The following is a 25352-nucleotide window of genomic DNA, read 5'->3' as shown; positions in this document are numbered from 1 at the left end:
TGAGGCACTTTTAAGGCACTGTGGAGCATTTTAATGGAATCAAAATTAGAGCAAGCGTGTCCGGGAACTTGTCTGGGATAGAAATAAATTCTACTTTAGGTCTCACCTACAAATGGCTTAAACAGTCTCAACTGTTTCTTATTCAATAGCATACATTCCTCTTCTCGTGTTTATCCCTCCCCCTTGAGAATAGCTTCTTCACCATCCGTTTGACTTGTATCATTACACTGCTTACATTCAGGGCACTCTTATTTTTCACTTAGCATTCCATGAATGCTTTTGTTGTGTTGCTCTCTCTACTTGAAATGTCTTACCCCCAACACTCAGTCTTGCTCGACACCTCTCCCAGCTTGCTGTAGAAGTACAGGCTAACCGGCACATTTTTTCTAGGGTATAACTACAGAGCAGACTTTAAGGGCCGTTTTTGTTTCAACTCCTGCATTACGACTATTTAATTGAAGATCTTCCCTTGGAACACAAAGGCTTTCATGATATTGTGGGAGTTGGCATCTGCAGAAATCTCTCAGGTGGTATTTGAGGCAGAAGGTGTAATTAGCCAGACTCTTCTGCTGGAAACTCCAATTTGCTTCCTTGGCGATTGAGTGTAAAGTATTTGAAGAAGAAAAAAGCCATGCCATTTATAGAGACTGAAAATATCTATTTCAATGTGCAGTTTTGAAATACATTAAATAGGTTTGCTTTTCCTTTCTAAAAGCCAATGCCTTACAAAACAAGCATAGCAAAGTCAATTTCCTGCCACTCAAAAAAGGAGACAGGCCTATTGGCTTTGCAAATACTTGTTCCAAATGAAGCAGTTTGATTCAAAGCATTTACCTACAACAGTTGGCTCCATAAAAAGAGAAACCAAAGATTTTAAAAAAAGACACTCAATTCATTATTACCAAAAGCTTGTGATTCAAACTTACATCGGCCGAAAAAAAAAAATCTATGGCAACAGAGGTCCATCTCTAAAATACTGTGTGGTGCCTTGTGCATTCTTGTAAGAAGCTCATTCCTTGATGTTCTGTCAATGTGGCGCTTTCGTGTGGACGGACGTGGAATTATTTACAGACTTCCATAACTCCTTTGGCTACCATTTTCTGGCCCTGTTGCAGCTCTTCAAGTGTGTCGGCTGGCAGGCCCAAGTACACACCGCTCCTATAATTTAGAAGCGAAGCAAGTGGCACGGTCACAGCAAATGAACAGCTATTTTCTGCTTAGTGCCTTTAGCTAGTAATAGAATGAATGAGTCATGGCCACCTACTTCTATAAGCCAACAAAGAAATTCAATAATATACCTACATTTTTAACTGGTGACAGAGCCTCCTCATTTTACCTCAATTTTACACACCAGAGATCCTGGCCCCCAAACACCATCACTTATCTTGTATAGGAATTAAGTTTCACTCAATGACTTTACATCCACCTTTGAATCAATGTGTGGGTTTTATTTTTATACTCTTGTTATATTTGGCTTCCAGGTTGGTTTCTTTGGTTTAGAATTAGGGCTTCTGGTTTATGGTATTTATTTTTTCGACATTTCCGTCTGTATTTATCCACATTCCTTTTTTGCTATTTTTTTCTGTATTTATCCATTTTTATATTATGTATTCTGTATAAATGAATCTGCAATGGATATTTTTCCACATTAATTTAACTGATAATTGTTTACTTGCATTTGCATGGCCAAAAGGTTCCAACAGTATACAGTGCAATAGAGTTTTCTGAAAACACTCATTGTAGAATAGCATACATAATTGAAGATCTGCATTTAATTAAGCATATTAGGAACGCTGTCTTTTTTTAATCTCCTCTACTCCTCAACCTGTACACCTATTGACATGGCACTCATGATTGACAGCAGAACAAAATCACCCAAAGAAGGCCTATTTTCCGTATTTTTCTGTATTTAAAAATAAATACAAACAGGAATATAAACAGTTTTCGGTCTGTATTAATCTGTAAAAATGGAAAACTGGGAGCCCAATTTACAATCGGTTTGTGTCATGTATTAATCACGGTTCTTTGAAGATTGCTACTTCATCAATTCTAAAGATGGTCTGTGAAAGACCAATCACAAAAGACTGCGTGTCAAAGTCCAAGAGTGATATGAATTGTGGCACTGGTATTACAGTCTGGCCCACTAGCGAGAGAGTTGGGCATCAGAAGACAGCAAGTTCATGAAAAAACACAACACTAACTTCTACAGTGGACGAAAAACATTTAGAGAAATTCTTTTCCTGGCAATATCTGGTCACTCAGTTATTCTGAGCGAGATGATCTTTCACTTCATTAGACACAACATTGATAGGGCTCTGAATTCACTTGGGACTCCAACAGCCTTATGGCGGATTCATGGGAGAACTCGTGGTTCAAAAAGGGAAAAGTGGCCTAATGCTCAAATTATGAAACATGTTAACAGGCAACTAGAGTTGTAGTCTAGGGCTTCCCAATTTGCCAAATTCTATAATCCTGAGCAAGTTCCTACCTCAAAGTGACCTCAGTTACCCCAAATGACAGAACTGAAACTACAAAAAATGAGCACAACAGACTGGCATGGACACAGTTGGCTTTCGTGCATTGTGAAAAACAAACGTACAAAAGACAATCACGAAGGGCAAATACGTCAAAAAAAGGTCAGAATGGTGCTTGTAAAACGCAGTTGTTTTAACTTTTCACGAAATGAGTCCTCAATAAAGCAGCCTTGGACGAGAAATAACTACAGCGCACCATTCCTCCTATGCCAGTTAGCTAAAGAAACCCCCCAACAGCGAGCATGTCAGACCATTATACGCACCTCACGCTCGCGCCCGCCTAGAAACCAATGGCTTTGTTATAATGCTGTCAATCTTGCCTCCTTCCTCGACGACTCATTAAAGGGGAAAAAAATCCATTTATTTATTCTCCGCTCACGACTCCTGCCCTTCAAAGAGCGCTGCTGCTATCCTACCGTATAATTAGTGCAAAAAAGAACCGACTGAAAGAGCTCTTGAAATCTTCAGACCCAAATCAAATCCTCTGCAAAGCCGGAAATAACAGCGGGAAATGCACATTTCAAGATAGAAGTAATTGACATAAACCCATCAGGTATGTGGGGATTTTCAAACCCGACCGGTCCCTTCAAGTATAAACTGTGGGGCAGAAGCACACTTGGATGTCCAAACAGGACAGTAATGCCGAATCAGGATTACAAGATGTTTGGACAAAACTTCACCCTCAGTTTTTCCCCATTCCCCCACATTTTACCTAGGCGGAATCAGTGCAGTAAAAACCTAGTGTTTACTGGGTACAGTATCGTGGCTTCTGGCCGTTGCTCAAGTGGTGCTAGAACAATTTTCAGAGTGGTGGTGCTTGAATCAATGATAAATCATTGAAGTGATAGGGACTGTGAAAAATCCATGCATCACACAAAGATCAAGAATAGCAAATAATCACGTCCATTCAGCAGGAGAGTGGCATGGGAGTGGCATGTAGCCAGCAGTGTGTTGGAGCAAAATGGTCACAAATGTAGGACTATAGCATGGTGTGGTAGTATACCATCATTTACAGAGAATATATTTTCCATTGAATGGCCATAAAATTCACATAGACATGCACTTTTACTGATAAAACTATATAGTGCACAAACTATCTTAAGTGGAAATAATTTTCAGTATATTTTTACTTTTAGCATTTCAACGAATAAAGTGTCTTGATTTGTTTTTATCCTATTAAAATCTTTGTTTCCACCACACTTCAGAACAACAAAAAATGTGCTTCATGGTGCTAGCTTTGCTATCTGCTGACATACTTTAAAATATTTATAGAGCTGAAGTTTTTTTTAATCGTGGTGTGTAACACATTCTATAACCTTGCCACGCTTGCCTGCTCCCCAGCAAGACTGTCAGCTAGACCACCCTACTTTCATTTCTTTGACTGGCAAGTTAGAGGATTTAGTAAACACCAATCTGCATGTTGAAACAATAAGCAGCAATTGGTTAGAAGACATAGCCTCGCATTTGACCACTGTCTTTGAAAACAAAGGTGAGGAAATAACATTTGAAGGAGTCTCTTGCTCAGTCACCTTCTGAACTCCTGCATGGTTAGTTGGGGGGTGCTGTAGCAACCCTACTTCCAGCGCCTGTGCTTTTCTGTAAGTGAGACTGGGAACCCCAATCTCAAGAGCTGCACAAAAAGCCTCCATTGTGGAGGTTTCTACTGCCGGCAAAGTCTCCTGGAGGTGATTTTGGTGGTGGAGTGGGGAAGGCAATACCCCACATTCCTCCTCAGCGTTCTTGTGGTAATGCACATGTAACAAACTCATAATTAAGTACAGAGAGGACAACGCTACTGTCTCCGATTAGGCTGGTGAGGACCTCAGCTTGCCTGCATCTAAGCCGTCCAGAATACAGCACCTAAACTGCTACATTAAAACAAACCCTACCTAAGATCACAGTCCAACGTCCAATGATATGGAACGGGAAGACCTAAAGAGGCACCATGCAGGTAGTGGCACTGAGCAGAAAAGATCTTCAACAATAGACGAACTAAAACTCAATGAAACCTAAAATAAACGTGCAACAAAAAGGCACTTAACAAAAACCAGAAGGTTCTTTAAATGAGGCTTTCCAATCAAATGAAAACGTAAAAGGGTCTAACGCAACCATGAAGAATAATGCAAGACATATAGCCAAATGGTGATCTATGTCAAGTCAATGGCAAAATGCTGCTCAAATGATGGAGGAGGGAGGAAGTGGGTGTTTCACTACCAATCAAGGGTTCTTATCCTTGTGGTTGTCCGCTTTTGAGCTCCCTCAGATTTAAAGAAGAGCTCGAGGTTTGCAGACGCGTGAAGGAGCTGATGGGTTGAGGTGCAATGCAAAGGGCACCTCACAATAATGGGCGTCAAATACAACAAGCATTGGCATAGCCAATAGGTCTCACCTTTGGGACCTTATAAGTGTTTAGCCATGCAACATTTGCATAACTAAATACTTGTAAGGTCCCAAAAGCGAGACCTATTGGCTATACCAAGCGGCCGCGAAAGTGATCGCGATCAAACATCAAAGCGGCTGTGAAAATTAAAGTAATCGTGGTCAAGCGTGCCCACGCACATGCACTGTAGCTCTAGGCTGGCCTGGTAACACTTTTTGGAGCCCTCTCAATAAGTCTCGCCAGACCAGCGCATGCGCTGGGGCAGGCGAGACCTAAAAACAACAAAGTGATGGATGGAATGCTTGAATTAATGTTAGACACTGGCATTCGCTTGGGGCCATGTCCCAATCCATAGTTTTTCGCCCACCATGCCAACTAATTTTAGGCCCAGACATGTGCAAATTAGTCTTGACCCTGCTCCGAATGGAACAGTCTAGCTCGATCAGCCAGGCCAGGACCTCCTTGAACTGGAGCACAATAGACCTAGGACTGGTTTCGCCCTAGTTAGTACTCTCCAGCCATGCACAGCTTGGTTACCTTTCAACCAGATGAGCTATTTGAGGAGACTGTTACTTGTTAAGCGAGTTGTGTTGTCGTGGGGGTGGTATATTATTTTTATGAAGAGAGAAGTGAGCTCCAACTTTATGGTGCCTCTGCACTTTGTTGATGCATGGTCATTGTTCATGGGTAAGGTGTTTTGTTAGGGATTGCGACTGTTTATGCATTATTAGGACTAGTAATGCTGGGAGGTCGGTGACAGCCATTTATATGTAATAAGACACACCCTATCACTGCTCCCACCTCACAGGAGGCAAAGCAGTTGTTGCCACTACCAAGGCTTGGGTGTCATGGTTTAACTTGGAGGACACATCCCACAAAGGTTTGTGGCCTAAGGTATTGGCATCAAAACCCATCAAGCAGACATTAGCAGCACTGCCACAGGAGGTCTTTTGGTGCACATGCCAGTCGACTTTCGCAGGTCTTAGTAGAAAAGAGCCCTGCCCAGAACCACATACTCCGTATTCTACAGACCCACGTAGATCAGAAGAATTGGGAGCACATCACCAGTGAAAACCCCAGCATGAAGCAACTCTAGACAGTGCTCGGGTGGAGCTCTAGCGTGCAGATATTCTTGATTAACCCAGATTGCATTGTAGACCTTTGCAGGTTCTGAAACTTTCCACCATACCTAGATGTAAGCGATTCCAAAGGGGATGATGGACGGAGCGCTTGAGCAAATCAAACACTCACCCCCAGTCAACTGACCAGGGTTTAATCCATCATCATTCTTTAGCTCACTCCACCACCCCAGTTCAGACATGGCCATATGCAAATCAGTCTGACCCTGTGCCTCATGGGAACAGTCCAGCCCGAACTGCGGGCTGGACTGTTCCCATGAGGCACAGGGTCAAGACTGGTTTGCATATGGCCGGGTTCAAACTGGAATGGCATGGTGAGCAAAAGAACGATTGATTTAGGCCCAGATCTCTGTACTAGGGTGAATGTATGACATTGTTCTGCATTCTGTCCATCAACTGTTGTTTTTGCATACCTAGATGTAAAACAGTTTGAGAACCAATAGCATTTCGAAACCTCATAAGGCTAAGATCCTTTGTAATGTGCAACATATTTGTTTGGTATGGGACGCAAGTTTTTTGTAATGTTTTGACAGGCAGCACAATGACTAGCCACTAAGTAGTTAGTTCTAGGGTGCTGAACTCACTGAGATTCCTCAGTCACAATGCACCTTAACGTATTTCTTTTTCACTGATACACTAAAGCAATCTCAGTCGTTCAGCAAAAATGATGCCTCATGTCCAGAATGATAAATAAATGCAGGAGAAAAATGTGAAAGCTCAACAAGTAGGAGTCTCGCAGTACAGAAGGGTCTTCGGAAACAAACATCACCACCTCCAGGAGAATGTAAAAGATCACCCTCTGCGTTCTACCCAACCAAAACAGGAACAGTGGCAGCAATGCCACACTCTTGCTTGTGAAAACGTTTTAGCAAAACTGGGTTCACCTCAGCGAAGTTAGTTGGAAAAGACTCTGCGCTGCTTCACATGGCAGTTTTGCAAGCGTTGAGATCTCAAAAGCAAACCACAAACCAACCTGCATAGGACAGGGTGCAAACAAACTAGATTCACTGCTTTAAACAAGTCTTTCTTGTTCTAAAGCCACAGGAATTTTAACGTCACCTAGGTTACCTTTCAGCCAATCATTAGGAAGCACGTCCAAAACCCAGTCCAATGTTCAGGTCCATCCCCCATTTTTTGATTCAGAGAAGTGGCATTTCCCAATAATTGTTTTGTGCACCAATCATTGTACTTGTGAAAAGTACAACCCGAGATGAAACCTCCTGGGGTAAGGGAGGCTCACAAATGAACATCTTGCCTCCAGCATATTTCGATCACAGCAGACTATAGGCACTATGCTGTGGCAAATTAACCAATTATTTTTTTAATTTTATTTTTTTATTCGCTTCCTTTGAAGCACTGTGTGCTGTAGGTGCTGCATTTGTCCACTTTAATGGTATTCAATATAGCGGCCTCAGAAAGATTTAAATTTATGTTGGCTTTGCGAGGATTCGAACATTTAAACTGCTGATCACTAAATGCTAGCAATTGACCAGATTATCTCACTCCAATTATTTAATGGACAAAACGTCCCAGACTGGTCATGTTCCTCAAGTCAGTGTAAACGGTGTGGTCTCCTATTTAATTTTGTATGTTCAAACTTGTAAGCTAAAGCTGTATTTGTCGTTTGAAACATTGGACATAAATGCGCATATTTGTGATCTGAAAACACCAAAAATCGTTTGAGATGCCCAAAGAATAATAACTGGAAAAAACAACAACCCATAATCCAGTGATAGGATTAGTACTCTTGCATCACAGCTCCCAAGTCAGATCCAATGACTACACACTTAATGGTCTCCTAAGCTAGGAGCAAAGGTGCCAAAACACCTAACCACACATTTCAACACGATCACTTCATTAGAACCGGATCAAACAAGTTTTAGAGCTTTTAAGAAATCTCCTGGTACAAGTGTTCCCCCATGCGAGAAACAAAGTTAATTACCTTAACGCCAGAAGCATTGACAATGCCGCAAAATAAAGGAAGGGGCAGTGGGTATCAATTAAACTTTCACGTCAAATATTCGAGACGCAGCCCAATCAGACATGTAAAGGTTGCATGCAATATGATATGCAAGCCTGACCCGAAACAGAAGTCAATTATGACTTCTCATAAAAGACAGTGCTTCACATTTCAGTAAATGATCTGGCTGGCCAACCATTGCAATTTCAGTCTTAACACCAGTAATCTCATAGTTATTCTGGCTCATTGACCAGTTTAAATTAGTCAAAATCTTACACATTGTGGATTTTTTTCTCTTTAATGACCATTGTTTTCCTTAATGAACTTTTGGGTTTTGAACATAAATGATACCACCACAAATTATTGCTAATGCAGCGTACCTATTCTTCAGTGACTAAAATCTCAAAACTCCACCCACACAGAATTTTTGAAGATGACAAGAAAAAGGAGAGGTCAATTTCTAAAAATTAAAAAAAAAAAAAAAAATACAAAAAAAAAAAAAAAAAAAGACCACGTACAGCACACCACCACCATAATCTTCTATAGTACCAGCACAGGTTTTGAAATAATCTTACATTTTATACGCATTAGTCATTCTCAAGTCTCAAAGAACGGAGTTGTCTGGGGCAAAGCAATGTTGGTGAACCTTCATTTAAGTGCTGAAACAGAGGATTCCAGAGTTTCTCAAACGTGCCTGGTCCCTCAGGTCCAAAGACAGTCTTTTCATTGCAATCAGTAACCATAGTTTGGCTAACCGTTCCTGTATGCACGGTGGACTTTTCATGTTCCATTTCGAAGCAATTAGTTGTTTTACCACTAGAAGTATGTTCACCAGCAGTCTCCAGTGGCTGTTAGATAATGCTTTCAAAGTTTGTGGTTTTGCTCCCAGTAGCACTGCTGCCGGGAATGGGTACCTCAGGACATCATTTATGGGACTAGGATGCAACACAGGGCAAAGACACAAAACGGCAAACATACCATATGTATCTTAGTGCACAGCGTTTGCTTTCATTGGTGTTATGCACCAGAGTTACGTTTAAATAGAGTTTCCCTGTTTTGTATACATCTCCGTTTGGGTATACCCTTACAAAGTAGTTACCAAGTACACGTGAGATATTTTCCCCCAGAATGTTAACCCATGTTTTCACGTACGGCCATTCAGTTTTGCAGGCCGACCACTAACAAAACAGCATATAGAGCTCGAAGAGCTGTAGGTAGTAAAATGTATTTCGAAATGGGTTAGTTGCCTTACCCTGCATATTTATTATCTGGCCATCGGGCCCACTGTTGAATATGAAAAGGAATGCATGCAACTGTGATTCATACAGGAGGAATTTTTTTGCATACCTCAAAGTCCTCAATTTCGCTCTTGTGAAACAAATACCTCAACATCTTACAATCCACAGTGTGTCATTTGCAGAACTGTCCTCCAGTGAGAAGTTGGGGTTTAAGAAGAGCAGTGTTAAGAGGGAAGTGAAAGGAATTATATGCGAACTTGATACTCTGTCCCATGCCTCAGTGGCGGGTGGGGTACTTCCGTAACATAGTTCATTTGTATTCGGAGACTTTTGGGTTACTAGGCCACATCACAAGGGGGGGTGGCCCAGGAGAGCCAACTCCATATGTATTCAGTTTTTTAGGTCTCGCCTGACCCAGCGCATGCGCTTGTCTGGCGAGACTTTGAGAGGGCTCCAAAAAGTGCTACCAGGCCAGCCTAGAGCTACAGTGCATGTGGGTGGGCACGCGCGCCGCACTTGACCGCGATTACTTTCACTTTTACGGCCGCTTTGATGTTTGATCGCGATCACTTTCGCGGCCGCACGGCTGCTTGGCACAGCCAATACGTCTCGTTTTTGGGACCTTTATAAGCATTTAGTTATGCAACTGCTGCATGGCTAAACACTTATAAGGTCACAAAGGCGAGACCTATTGGCTATGCCAATGCTTGTCTGAGTTTCCCGGTGGGACGGCTGAAAAACCCACAAAGTGGGCACCCGGATACTATTGGGTGCCGAATCCCCCAGCCCCCCCAAGCAAACAGAATTCTTTAGGTCTGGCCAGCCTAGAGCTACAGTGCATGTGCGCGGGCGCCGTGCTTTACTGGGATTACTTTCACTTTAGCGGCCACACGGCCGCTTTGATGTTTGAGCGTGATCGCGATAACTTTCACGGCCGCTTGGCATAGCCAATAGGTCTCACTTTTGGGACCTTATAAGTATTTAGTTATGCACTTATAAGGTCCCAAAGGCGAGACCTATTGGCTATGCCAATGCTAGTTTTGAGTTGGTCGTCTTCTTACGGACCCATATATAGGAATTTATTGGCCACGGAAAATCTGCCATGTCACCTGGAACAAGTTTAACGTCTAGGTAACATGTTCATTTTAATTAAGGTTATCCTACGAAACCAAGAGATAAATAAGGGCTGTAATTTGCGCCAGGACCTGGGGTTTTGCTTGGGTCCAAGTGTTTAACCTCGTGCTTCTCTTATACCAAGAGGCAATGAGGAAAATTGAACAGATGAAAATAGGATTTTCCGATTTGTCCTATTTGCAAGATACTCAGAGATTCTTATACTACTCTCTGAAGAGGTCCCTTTACACTTGTTCTCCCTGGAGTCCCTGACATTAGGGATTTAATGGATAGTAGTAGCCATCCTAAGGCATCTAGTTAGTAATGGGTAGGCTTTGTACACCTTCTAATGAAAGTTGTTTTAGACACAGAAGTGCACTTTCTGATTTTTCAGTGGCCACAGGGTTCAGTTGGCCTCGGAGAGGATACAACTCTGATGGTCCCGAGGGATCTTGTGGACCTATACTTTGCTTCTTCCGATTTCAGGTCCTCCTCGAATTTTAGGTTAGTTCATTTTCAGTTTCGCTTTTGCTCTGCTCATGATGCAAGCACTTTCTCAGATAAGGGTCCTGAAAGCATCCCATAAGGTACTGGGCAGGACATTTCTAGTGTCATGCTAAAAATATTAAAATCATGCTATCCCTTAAGAAGGGAGTCACAGGTTTTTCCAGAAGTAAAGATTTATCAAATCTCGACTTGTCCCTCTTGGCAAGTTTCTACCTCGTATTGACCTACCATACAAATCTAGCATGGTCTGAAATGGCTATTATCCCGATGTCTACCTTGTTGGCAACCTGCAGGATTTATTGGAAGTTCTAGGCTAGGTTATCCATGAATGTGACGTGGGAAAAGAACATGTGTTCCCAATCTTGCTGGTACAACGCTCGACATGTCCAGCAGGCTCAGCTCCTACCCCTCCACTTTTTGACATTGTATCTTGAGGGTATCAATCTTGGAAGTTTCCGTCTGGTGTAGTATCTAGTACAAGGTTAAAGTTCAAGAACCCCCCCCCCCCCCCCCCCGAGATTAAGTCTCTTGGGGACAATACCCTCACACCGTCTAGCATGGCCAAGAAGTGAACCTGGCCGATGTTGGACAGTATAGTTAGCAAAAATGGCTATTTCCCTCCCTCTCATGTCCCCTATTATGTGGGCAAATAGTGTGTCTTTAGAATCTTTGTCACATGTGCTCACTGCATAATCAACATAACTCCACATTGGTTAGCCTTGGACATAACGAACAACCGATAAGAGTGTAGGTTATTTCTCATCTTGAGAATATCTCCAAGATGGGTTTCCTAGAGGCAGATTTTGTCAGGTCCAGATTAGGTCTTTTAATGGAGGAATTTAACCCCTTGCCATTCAAAGATCTTCACCATAATGACATTAGAAAAGGGGCATCATTTCCCACAGTCATGTTAAGTCTTTGATGGTATCTTGGGTGTCTCCCAATCATGAATAAGGTTCCATGGTTGAGCACTGCTCACCTGAACAACTTTAATATGGGTAACACGATTGAAGGTATTCAATAACCCTCAAGAGAAAGGAATAGATACATCGACAACGTCTAGGTGAGGTATGGGATGGCCTGGTTCACTCCCTCCCCGACCACCAAACCCCTACATTCAATAATTCCCTAAATAGCAAGCCATAGTGTTTACAATAAACTACATGTACAGTATAAGGTGACGCAACCATATGACCATCAGGTCTACTCTAGTAATTGGTTGTCTGTTACATATAGTCATCCTTCAAGTTTTTCCCATAGATATCTTGGGTGGATCGACTTTTTCTCTTTGTTTCCTAGTCGCTTCTCAAGGCTCCTGTGATGCCTCTGGCATGGCAGTGACCGTTCTCCACAAAGCTGCAGGCCCATTTGCTATGATGTGAGTCATAGGAGTCTTGGAGTCAATTTGGAGCCAGTGTGGCAATTGGAGGATTCATCTATAAACGGATCAATCTCTTGTGAAAATCCAGCGTGATGATCAGTGTGTGCCATATACTGAAAGTAGTCCATAAGAGATCCAGGTACAGAAAAACAGCACTTTTGTTTTAAAAGGTGAAACCCTTCGAAATTCTTGGCTCTATGACTTTTTTTTGGGTGGGAGGACCCCAATTTTGCCAATATGTCTAGAGGTCAAGACTTCATGCCTACCCTTAGGCACCCACTTTGTGAGCTCACACAATCAGGATTAGAATATTCTGATCTTCACATAGGATGGCTCCATATAGGTCAGCACTGTACTTTTCAATATCGAAGGCCTTTTTCGGCTCCTTTTATGGTTGCGGAGCCCAACATTAACCTTGCACAGCCTATCCTACCAGTCAATGCATCTTTCTTTAAAGTCTTGCAGTTCTTCCATGTAGCAAATGCCTATTGGGATGTAAAAATACCCTGGCTAAGGACAGCTATGTCGTTCTAGTTTACTGTGATCCTCTCGCCAATGGCCTGGATGTCTTAACTGAGATCTACCCACATTGCGGTCATCTCGGTTTTCAGAGGCTGTAATTGGGAAGTAAAGGTCTAAGAGATTAGCTGATGAAGATCAGAGTGTGGTCTTCAGATCCTCCTTAGCAAAAAGATTGGGATTGCTTCCCTTTTTCTCTGCCATTTACTTCAGATGTTGCTGTGTGGTGTTTTTCTCTAGCTAAAGCGCACATTTCTTAAGCTCTTCACAGAAAGTCCTTTTCTTCACTCTACAATATTGCTGCCTTTCCCTTTTGCATTATTTTTTTAATGGAAACAAGTGCCCTGCTGACCAATATTAGCAACATATAGGGGGCATTGTCAAACCTTTGAAAATGCCAGACCCAGTTTGCTGAGCTCCGCAGCTCACCCAGACGACATCCATCCAAGATTCGGATACAGACACATCAATCATTCCCCGGAGGAGATACCCATCGAGCAGCACCAACCCACGTGTCCCCTGCAGGAACCAACAATTGGCAGATCGCAGCGCCCAAGGAGTGAGGTGCACCTGCGAGGAGATGCGATGGAGGCGTGGGCAGCCGGACACCGAGACACACAGCAATAAAAAACCTGTGTCCATCTCTGCAGCCACTGAAGACTTCAGATTGGGAGATGGGCCCTCTGGGGAGTAGTTGAGTGGAGGAGAAAGGCCAAGTGGGGGTGTTAGCCATCCCGGTGACTTTGGAGTGTGGCCGTAGAAGGCCTGGTGAAGACATGGGGTCCAGCTGGGTTGGATGGTGCAGAGCCCTGCACCACCCACATCACTGCTAGCTGGGCAGAGTAAAGCTGATCCACTCAAATTGCGACTCTCATCAAGGGAAACTAGAGGGGTACCTGCAGAAGCACAGCTTCCTCGCTGGAGTGGAGAGCCCATGGCCCTGTGCATCAGGAGACACTGGCAGCCCCAGACCGGGACCCAGCTCCACAGAAATCTAAAAATAAGTGTGGGCTCAGGCGCCCTAATTGAGACTGTCCTCCCAGTGGGCTGACGACTGGAGTTGGAAGTCATACCAGGCATTTTGATCCCTACATCTCATGTGGCACGACACAGATACAGGGACAGCCACTGGTAAAACCGGCAGACTAGTGCTGAGCACTGAACAGATAAGTCACCGATTTGCCAGACCCAAATATATGACTTGGCAGATGATTCCCCCCCACCCCTTCTCTACCGGGGTGTCTCCCATAACAAATTCTTTAGTTAGTGGGCTGAGTTGGGATATTTGTTTTCTGGGGCAAGGACATGTTTTTGTAGTGCAATTGCTTCCGTTGGCAATTATCGCCAGATTATTCCACGACCGATGCTTCCGGTTATGGAACTATATAGTGAGGGGGAGTGCAGGTTACATACAACCTTCAGAGTAAGGTTTACAACAGGCAGAACCCTTAGTGGCCACTTGGCATAGTCAACATCTAAAAACATTACAAGGGATCCTATGACTTGTCCACTGCGCTCCCCTCCCCCGTCGATGGCAGAGAAGGATAAGATAGCAGGTATGGGGCAATTGCAAATTTTAACCTGGAAGGTCAATGGTTTACTGGATAGGGTTAAGAGGGAGCCCATCTTGAAGGCACCCAAATGTATAGCTCCAGATCTACTCCTTCTGCAGAAGACCCATTTGGTGGGCAATAAATGCCCCTTTCTCACTCGGCTGAGATTCTCTCAGGTGTCCAATGAGATCCAGAGTCACATCTCTTTCAAAGCAACACAGTTCTGGCAAAGCCTAGGTAGATACATGGCAGTTACAGGGTGGTTTCTGCAGGGAGAACCATTATATCTGATTAGAGTACACACCCCCCCCTCGTTAACTGGAGAATCTCTCAAGACCCTGGGTAGCCCTATTGACTCAGCTACCCTCTGGACCTTGGGTGCTGGGATAAGATCTAAATAGGGTTGGACACTGGACAATGCAACCCTGTTCTCACAGGTCATCATACCAACAGACAAAAACTCAAGAAATTTATGGCAGCACTTCCACACACGGGAAACAGACCAGAGATGAGGGACTCCTAGAGGGGAATGTCATTGTAGAAGAAAATGGGAGAAGCTTGGACCAAAATACAATTAGGAAAAGCAAAAAGGGTTGAACACATTCCCGGTACAATTGTTTTACGGCCTCCTGGCCATAGCTGGGGCCACCTCTCTTGGACGCCTTCTGGAGTTAACACAGCAAAGTCATCCAGATAAAAGCTTCCCCCTCAACTTATGGCTTGGGCAGGTGGAATGCAGGTACTCAGATGGGTTTAGATACCTTGGATGTAAGCGAATGAGAATAGCGAGTGGGCATGGACAGTGAACATACAACCAAAACTGAACACACAGATTTTAGGTTCTGGTCAGACCGTCCCCTAATCATTGGGCACTCAGCGATTTTCAAAATGGTGGTATTACCAAGTCTCTTTTAGCCACATCAGAATTTCCCATACTTCGTTCCCCGGTCCTTCTTTCTACACCTTCATGCACCCGAGAAGATTTCAGTGCAATCATCAGCCCCGAGGATTTCATTGGTGAAATGCTTAAATCACACCTTCGAGGGACACATTGCAACTCCCAACTTTACATCTCACTAGAGGGATTCACACCTAGCCAATGTTAATGAATGGTGCTTTAACAGATTTGGAAACCCAGTCCATGCATCAGAGAGTTGGGCATTGCAAATCTCACATTTTAAGAGCGCTCAACTTCCTTAACTCTCTCCGGCCACAGAGGTGATGTTCAAGATTTTTAACAAAACACTCAGGGACCTGGGATGCTCACAGCAATTAAAGAGGGAGACCCATCTGTTGAACAGAAGCTGGATCTGGCAAGTGTTTGAGTTTCAGGGTTTTTAAACAGTGGGATGTCATTGGTAACTCATGACTGGGGGGATATTATGTTTGGGGCCATACTCAAATCATTTACAGATCTGCAGGAGGAATACGAAATCCATGTCAGTCAGTTCTTCTGTTACCTGCAGCTCAGGCATGCACTCACACATTACATTTCCAATATGGAATAATACCCAGAAGCGTGCCTGTTGGAAGCTAAAATAATGTTAGATGAACTGTCAGACCAGAAAATGTCCAATATATACCAATCTATTGTAACTAATACACCAGATCTTTGACCACGCAAGAGATGGTGGTGTACGAGACTTAGGTTCTCTCTCAGAGGACAACAGAAAGTCCTGAGGTCCCCACAGGAGGCCGTCATTGTGGGGCAACTCGCACCATATCATTAAAATATCTCCACCGGGCTCATTTTACATGGGACAGATTATCGAAGATGGAAGTGATTTCATCACTGCTCTGCTTAAGATTCACTTCCTAAAGTGGAGATCTTCTACACGCTGTCTGGGATTGTGGAAAATTTGCCCCATTTTGGAAAGAGGTACTCACTTGCCTGGGGGAGGTGTTGTGGTAAAGTCTTCCCAAAGGCACCTTACTACATATCACAACCGATATAGATGATAATTGATATAATAGGGCTCCACTGTGGCTCAGATTAGTCGTATCTAAACGGGACATTGCCAAATAATGGAAAGATTCAGAACCTCCATCATTGGAAGGGCTAGACTGTTGAATATGCTCAATCTTCACTGTCAGAGGGTGCGCTTACAAACAAGGGAGGATTTGGAGGAACGGACATCAGCATCGGGGGTTCTGCTCGAGCCCTGTCGCTGGCTGCCCTGGACCTTGGACTGTGAAGTGCATACTTTTGAGACCCTAGAGGTCGGACCTGTAGGTGCGGTTGAGTAGGGACAAGTTATAAAAGTGGTCTAACACAGAAAATGGTGTCTGCATGAGTGCTGTTTAGAAGGGGGGGGGGGGAAGGGAAGAGGCACATAATGGACTATAACATCTTGAATCACGTGAACGTAACCCACAGTATTCCTTATTTGGTGGTCTTGATAATTTTAATAAAATGCCTAAAAAAAAAAAAAAATTTTTTAAAGCGAGGGCCTTTTGCTTGTCAGGGGGCAATCCATCACATGATTATCCTATTCATGTGCTAATGCCAACCAAGGGTAAAAAGATACCACCGTTTTTCTTTGGTTTTTAAATCACTGTATGTCCTTTTATAAGGCTTTTTACACGTGGCCTGGTGGTGCTGCCGCAATTCTGTGTGGTTCTATTTCTTATGCAGCACCACATCCATTCTTACCTCTGCGTGGCTACAAGGGTGGACTTGCTTTCACTCCTCAAAGTTTGAGGGCCACATGAAGGCAGCAGAGATCTCACTCTCCAAGGCACTCTAAGTTGTGCATTTGTTCTGGCCGGCGGTGCAAGGTGCTGATGTGTTACTCCCCAGACTCGCTGCAATATTCTGTCAGACGGCTCTTCTTCGGACTCTCAGTGAGGATCTGGATTAAAAACAATGGACGTGGCTGAGTGGACTAATCAGGCCACATCTCACCATCTTGCCTCAACGTGGGTTACACACCCCAAATAAAGGTTATTTTATCCGACATTCCTGTGATACACATGCTAAACAGCATGTCAGAAGGCCATGGTACGAATGCAATACTAGGTGATGGTCTGACCATATCTATGAGAAGAGAGGATGCACTTAGACAGTAAGCAATAGTGGAGTCAATGGTTAACCCCTGCATTAGGAGATGGGGATGTCTTCAGGATGCCAACAGACCAAACCTCACATCCACGTCTCAGATGCATGAGCCACTGAAACAGCTGCATGAAACACTGCAACAAAACCTCAATCTGCTGTGCATAGGGGGGGCAGACCAATATAAAAAAAGTAAGCAGGGGTGCTGGACTCAAATTCATTTGAGCAAGCAAGTTACTGCATCAGTACAATGGTGGTGGCATAAGCCCAGACTAGAGCTTGGGTTCTTTCTCTTAGAAAACGATGCACCAGACATGTGATAATTTATGCTTAGGGGATTTATAGAGCGCATGGCTGCCCAGGGGCTTCCCAGCGCTAAGGAGAAAAAGGCAGTCAAGGAGCACAGAAGTTAGGGAAAGAGCCAGGTTTTAAGCCCTTTCCTGAATGCCAGTTCATCAGTTACCCTGCGCAGTTCCAGAGGCAGGGTATTCCATAGTCCAGGGGCCAGGTGCATGAAGGATCTCCCTCCCCATCTGGATCTCTTTATCCTGGTCGAATTCATGAGTAGGTCTGTCAAGGATCTAAGATTTCTACCTGGCACATATTGGGTAACAAGCTTTTTTTTATTAAGGCTGGCTCTTTGTTATTCATTGCTCTATGGAAAATACAAAGTGTCTTGAACTTGACTCTTGCCTGAACCGGGAGCCAGTGAAACCTCTTCAGGGCTGTGTAGGCTTTACAGAGCCCAAGTCCGAGGTCCAGCTTGCTAGCAAGCAATCATCCACCCCATCCCAGGAGTCACTATTTGGGATAGACTCCGGGAACACTGCTGGCATCCCCATTCTGCACTGAGTGAGAAAGGGTGGGTTTAAGGTGAAGTCATGGTCTAGGGCAGTTCTAGCACCACCATGCGCCTTCTACTTTGAGAGGAGATACGGGGGAAAAGACTGGCCAGCATGTGACTGACATAATATTTAACACTATTGACCAACGGACGTAAAACCATATTCCAAATAATTTGAGAGAATATAATACAGAAAAGAAATACTTGCAGCAACGTGGGTTCAGTTGATGACAGCTTGAGGATCCCCTCAGAGCAATACATTTTAGGAAAAATAAATATAAAGTATTAAGGGGATTACAGATTGCGACGGGGTACCCAAAGAGCAACATAAGTGCATTGTTAAAAAAATTAAGGAATAGAAAATGTAATTTGCTTTTACAAATGCATTGCCCAATACATGTATTGCTAAAAACTATGAATAGTAGGGACTGGATCATCATAGAATCAAAGCCAGGACAAGATCCTTTTGCTACTGTATACTGCTGAAAGTCTATTCACCCAAAGTCGATGCTGGAGATGGAGTGGTGCCACATAAACTTGAACCATCACAGTGGTAAGCAGGTGACCCAAGGTATGTCACCACTGTAGGGCTTCTCGTCAAAGTGGTTGAGAAAAGGCATAGGAGAGACCTTACTTTCCAAGTTTAGGTGGGCGAGTCTGCCTTAGATATCATATTCAGCCACAATTCTGATCTCTCAAAGATAGTATGGTCACCCAATTATTGGTGGACCCCATGATGGGCACAGGAGGGTTCTCGGGATCGGCTGATGCAACCACACTCTTTTCCATATCTTAGTGTGGCAACCGGGAAAGGGTAACTATCCCACCATATGCCACAATTGGGAACGTAAGTGAACCCCTAATGACCCTAGATGTTTTGCTAAATCTATTGCATGAAATGCAATTGTGCACACCCCGCCTCAGGCATCTTATACCACTCTTCGAAATATTGGTAAATGCCAATTGTGTTTTGCACTCCCTTAACTTCATGAGATGGTGAGTACCAGACGCCAGCATGTTTATAATGCGGTACAAAAGGGGGTGGTGATGGACGGAGCATCAGAACCAATCAAACACTCACACCCAGTCAACAGATCTGGGTTTGATCCATCACCGTTCTTTAGCCCACTCTGCCACCCCAGTTCAGACATGGCCATATGCAAATCAGTCTGACCCTGTGCCTGATGGGAACAGTCCAGCCCGAACTGCCAAGCCATGCCTTCCCTGGAACGGAAACAAGCTTCCTAGGACCGGTTTCTGGCATTTCAGCCGTCTTCAGCCAGGCTTGCTTGAATCCAGTGGCAAAGTGAGCAAGGGACTCACGTCTGAGCATACCCTGCCAACTTATGGCAAACAAAGCGGTACAAAAAGGGGGGGGGGGGGGGTAATGGACGGAGCATCAGAACCAATCAAACACTCACACCCAGTCAACAGATCTGGGTTTGATCCATCACCGTTCTTTAGCCCACTCTGCCACCCCAGTTCAGACATGGCCATATGCAAATCAGTCTGACCCTGTGCCTCATGGGAACAGTCCAGCCCGAACTGCCAAGCCATGCCTTCCCTGGAACGGAAACAAGCTTCCTAGGACCGGTTTGTTACAAAAGGGGTGGTGATGCTCCGTCCATCACCACCCCCTTTTGTACCGCTTTGTTCGCCATAAGTTGGCAGGGTATGCTCAGACGTGAGCCCCTTGCTCACTTTGCCACTGGATTCAAGCAAGCCTGGCTGAAGACGGCTGAAATGCCAGAAACCGGTCCCAGGAAGCTTGTTTCTGGTCCGGGGAAGGCATGGCTTGGCAGTTCGGGCTGGACTGTTCCCATGAGGCACAGGGTCAGACTGATTTGCATATGGCCATGTCTGAACTGGGGTGGCAGAGTGGGCTAAAGAATGGTGATGGATCAAACCCAGATCTGTTGACTGGGAGTGAGTGTTTGATTGGTTCTGATGCTCCGTCCATCACCACCCCCTTTTGTACAGCATGTTTATAATGTCATGTGAATATCCATTTTGTCAAAGCATGCACTTCTGCACATTCTAGCATACATCAGCCTTACGAGGCAGATGGAATAGATTGCCTCAGCCTGCTAAATCGCATTCTCAACACAGAATCTAAGGACATGTTTCTGCTTCCTATGCTTTTGTCGGTGTAGTGTTGCTTGAGTTCGTATGCACAACGAGCCTAACTGCTCTTTTTGGAGTGACTGTGGACTCAGCAACCTATGGGAGTTCCTCTCCATCGTAATGGACAGCTGGGCGATTAAAAAAAAAAAAAGAGTGATAGCACAAAGGGCCAATAACCCAGGTAGCTTAAATGTAAAGTTAAATGCATTGCCCTCACAACCTTCGAATTTTGGTGTAACGCTAAGCAGGTGGAGGAGTGGAGGCTTTGGAGTTACCAGTCAGATGAAATATTTAGTTGTGGAATTCTGAGCTTGATGCCCTTTGGAAATAAAGATATACAAAGGCCAAAGTGGCAGAAATGCATTTGGGGTTGTTTGTTCTAGGTAGAGGATGAGGACCGAATCGCTCCTTTACAATAGGGCCAGTCTTCTTTCCATTGGGGTGTTTTTTTTTTTTACATTAAAGCTCTGCAATATGGCCAATACCTTACATGGCACAGATTTACAACTTTTAGATATTGTTCATTTGGCCACCCCTGGCACAAATGATGGCAAGGGTCTCGAATAGGATGCCAGATATTTTGACTCTACGGCTATGTTCACTGACACTGGATATGTATTGTCATGGCACAGGATTTAAAAGTGGTTTGAGGTTTCCTGGTACAGGATATATACAGGCTATTTTTCTTCTGGGCTCAGTGGAAGAGATAATTTCAATTGTGGCAAAAATATGTTTCTCCTTGCTACCAATACTGGAGGCAATACACTTTCTATAAGCTTAGAAACTCCTCAGAAAGGTTTCTAAATTCTGAAGTTTTAAAACACCATTTTTGGAAAATGTATGTTACTTTGTGACTTGGGGGCTGCACACATACCCTGGGATTTCCCTAAAATGACTTTGAAGGTATTTAAAGTCCTACTCCAACACTAGCAGATCTCTGGCTAACAAGGAACTGTTGTGGTGTTTCTTGTTGGTAAAATGTGTTAACCACTTGGGAATGAAGTCTGATAACAGCACAAACACTTGAAGACCAACACCTGATGAGATCCTGTATCAGACATTACAAGCTCAGGTACCTGGGTGTTCCTGTGCTGGTTGCTGCCTATCCTAATACTGAAGAAGAACAAGAACAGAGGGCCCAACATGAAACGTATAGCCCCAAAAATATTTTCTGGAGGAAGTGCTTTGCAAAATGTTTCTGATGGAGATGATGGCAGGTGCCTGTACTTTCTGATTGTGCTAATCTGATAAATCACAGGTTAGACACCCACGATGCATCAGAGCTATTCCCGAAAGGCTTTTGGAAAATGAATAAAAGGTGTTACTCAAAACCGGGCACAATGAGCTTTTATTTTTTTTTGGTACCCTTTCTGGTAAAAGGCCGTTGGTGACTCAGGCTGAAAAAAAATTCGTTTGTTTCGCTTCAATCCCGGATCAGTCGCATGTTGTCAGCTCAGAGCATGAAGTACATTGAGCTGCCTTGGGAAGGCACATGCTTTTACCCAGCTGTCAAGAGGAGCCCCCCCCCCCCCCCATCCTTCCTTGTTTGGAATGGCTGCACCTCCCTTTTCACCGCAGGTGGCTTCCGGGGTGTCTGTAAGGCCTCTGTCCAGTGTAAGGCCCCTGTCCAGCGTGCGAGGAAAGAACTGCAGGGCCGATGCTCGACGCAGAAATAACGGTTAAGAGCAGATTCGCGTCTCAACGCGCCTCCACTGTCAAAACCTGGATGTGTGTTCAATAGACCATAATAAGCAAAAACAAAGCTTTGAGTGTGCTCTCACAAAGCCACGTCATCGACACTTGACGAGTGGATGGACACAGGCCAAAGGCACGCGGGGCTCCTGGGAACGCACACAGTGCACTCCAACCACACCCGCACGGGTATCCTTCTCCACACCCTCTGAATGGGTCGAACCGGATGTATAAACATAGTTTATCAGCTAAAGCTGAAAAGAGCATGTAAACACTCAAGGCAAAGAGCAAAAAGAAATACAGCACTCTAGGTGGAAAAGGGACATGGTACAATTTTTATTCAAGCAAATATATGAAACATGAAGAATATATATATGTATTTGTGCAAGAAGCTAATTTGGCAAACCGCACAAAAAGATTTGTTTCAAAGCCTGCAGGGTCACGGGTAGTACTGTTAGGTGCAGGAACTGTAGAGGTTTGACTCTGGGATCAGCACTGTGAAACAAGTGTAAGGCACAACATAAAGCCAGTAGGTCACATATTTGTGGCATACTGGCTTTGCCAACGCTGGGCAGCATCAGCAAAAAAAAAAAAAAATGTTTTTTTGCTGGGGGAGAAAAAGCGACAAAATAGGAATTGCCACTCAGCGTGTATGTCCACATCACTCAGTATGCACCATTTTATTTACTTACTGATGCACAATGGTATCTGTCACTTGGAGCGGTAAATAAAAAAATATATATTTTCAGGTGCACAACAGTGCATTTGTTAAAGTGATATGGCCCAGTAAAATTCTAAATTCTTTATTTTCAAGAAATAAATTCTTACAGAAATGATGTACATTACCCAATTCATTGACGTATACAATTACAAATATATCAAATAAAAAAATAAAAATCAGCAATACAGAACACTTAAATCAATTCAACCAAACCGTAATCTGCCTATAATGAATACAAAACAGTACAAGCATTAGAATTTCTCACTAAAACATTAGATGGTCCGCAGCCCATTATTCCACACGTATTGAAACATCTGAAAGAGTAGCAGATTAACCAGCGGCATGCAACTCATTTTGCCTACTAGAAAGCATTATAAAGTGCAATGTGCAAAAAAAAAAAGTTACAATATTTATTTTAAAGACTATTGGTTAACAGAGTTGAGAAACACTGAGCACGGGTTGAAGCAGGTATTTTGGGTACAAGCATTAAAAACACATGGGAGAGAACTGGAACGCATATGAACTCTCACAGTGTGATCAATGAAACAAAAAAGTCCCCAAAATTTGAGCAGTGGAAGGATACAAATCAACCAATCAAAAGGATGAGAACGAGGTTATGAGCCAGGGGAGGGGCAAACAAGAAAAGGAAGGCAAGGCACAGAATAGGAAGCAAGCAAATGAGAAGACAATACAGCCAACTAATGGTACGCAATGGGCGGGCTCTAAGCCCACTGAATGTTTGGTAGAGTCCCCAAGAGGCTTTTGCCTACAAGACACCTATAGGCTGCCTAGTAGGCAAGATCTCAAACTCCTGAGTAGTGAAAAGACGAGCGAGAATTTTCATTTAAGGCGCAATGTGTGGCTTACTTTACTAGAACCATTCAAGATCAAGAAATAATACAGTACTTAATCTGTTTAGGCTCTCCACTTCACCAAAGTCGAGGGTAATGACAACAGCACTATAATGGCTTCAGCTACATATCTATTTATATATAAAATTTTGGCCCAAACAGCATATTAAAAACTCCAATGGGCAAGGAGCTACAGCAAAAAACAAAAACAGCAGAGTAGTTAAGAGTTACCCATCAGAAAACAAATGGGGAAAAAACCCTGCAGAAAGAGAAAGCTAAATAAGAGACAAAAGAAACAACAAATTAGACCGGGTACAAAGTATGAGTAAATCCTATACATCGGTCTTCAGTAGTAAATAAACCATACCCATTTGCTTTGTCAAAGCTGGCAGGCATGCTTGATTTGTATTTCATCAGCAGCCTGACGGAAGAACATAGGAGCTGATGAGCAAAGCTGCTAGGGGGTGGGGTGGGTAGGGAGGGGGGGGTCACAGGGTTGTTCTCCGGTGCGGGAAACACAGGACCAAAAAGGTATAGAACCATACCAGAGTGTCAGGATATGATATGATGTAGGTACAACAAGATTCTAGGTATGGAAAATTACCATGTGTGCATATCCTAAAAATGTGACACGGATCTGGCCCTCCTGGATCAATGCTGGTCATCTCTGTTCTAATGAAAATAGTAAGAGGAAATGCCCTTTGGGATCCATAGCAATTCACTGTGCATTTTGTATACAATGCATAAACGAGAAAGACTTGTGCGACAGATTTACAACGGAGTGTATTGCTGAAAGGTAAAATAATCCCCCTTGGAAACACTTTCTAAGGCAGCGATACACCAAACTGTCAATAGCACGAGATAGGATATGCCTCAAAGCAATAATTAGAAGGCAAGAATAACCGAGCTTTATGTAAACTCCTTTAACCATAGGCTTGTTTTAGTTATTCCCCTTTTATCTAGGGGAGTGTCTGAAAGTGGAAACTTTTACATGTAGCACCAAATTGGTCAGTAGGCCATTGAGAATTTCCGAGTTAGCATGACCTCTGCCAAGACCAGAAGTGAGCGCCTGTAAACAATGGGGTTGCTCAACAAGTCTGACTAGTACCCTTGCCATTCAGTAAGCCTTGTGCCTCTTTCTTCCAACACCCTGCATCTTTATCTCACTTTGTCAAAGTTTCCCCTTTCTACATTTTCTCTCTTGCTCAGGGTCAAAGTCTGATTATGTAAAAAAAAAAAAAAAACACCAAACAGTCCCGAAAAGCGAGTGCTTGCGTCACCTGCAATTGGGCACTACCCTGAAACGCTTTTGGTTTTGTTCATTTCACCTTCATGTTCTTACTTACTTTCACTCAATTTGGTTTCTGTAGCTAGTCGGCAGTTTTTTTGCACCAAAAGGCGCTCTGTGGCGCATGCTACCTGCTGCGCATATGGGTACGGCCCGGCGCGAGATTTACACCATCTCCCCCGGATTTTCAAGGACCAGCGAGAGCTCACTGGACGCCGCCAGAACAGCAAAGCTTTCCAAGGCCCAGGCCCATTTCTCTGGGAGAACCCATTCCATGGCTCCCTGCCCTTCACAAAGAAAAGAACTCTCTCTGGGGCACCCGTCGGCTACTCCGGGATAGTTTGCATTACCGCACTGGACACCGAGAGGGCGCCCGTCTCTGCCACTGATCTGAACCAGACTCCCTTTCGAGGGCAACGGAGGCAATCGCCTGTCTTGCCCATGTCTTAGGAC

General features: G+C 43.8%; 1 protein-coding gene across 1 annotated transcript in view; it reads right to left on the bottom strand.

Moving 5' to 3' along the window:
• Nucleotides 1-25352, bottom strand: part of ERGIC1 (endoplasmic reticulum-golgi intermediate compartment 1) — a 335849-nt gene that overhangs the window by 302298 nt on the left and 8199 nt on the right. The gene's annotated exons all lie outside the window — the stretch shown is intronic.

The sequence above is a fragment of the Triturus cristatus genome, chromosome 7, assembly GCF_964204655.1.
Source record: "Triturus cristatus chromosome 7, aTriCri1.1, whole genome shotgun sequence".
Lineage (NCBI taxonomy): Eukaryota > Metazoa > Chordata > Amphibia > Caudata > Salamandridae > Triturus > Triturus cristatus.
The sequence above is the reverse complement of the archived record's forward strand: the minus strand, read 5'-3'. Positions and strand labels throughout refer to the sequence as shown.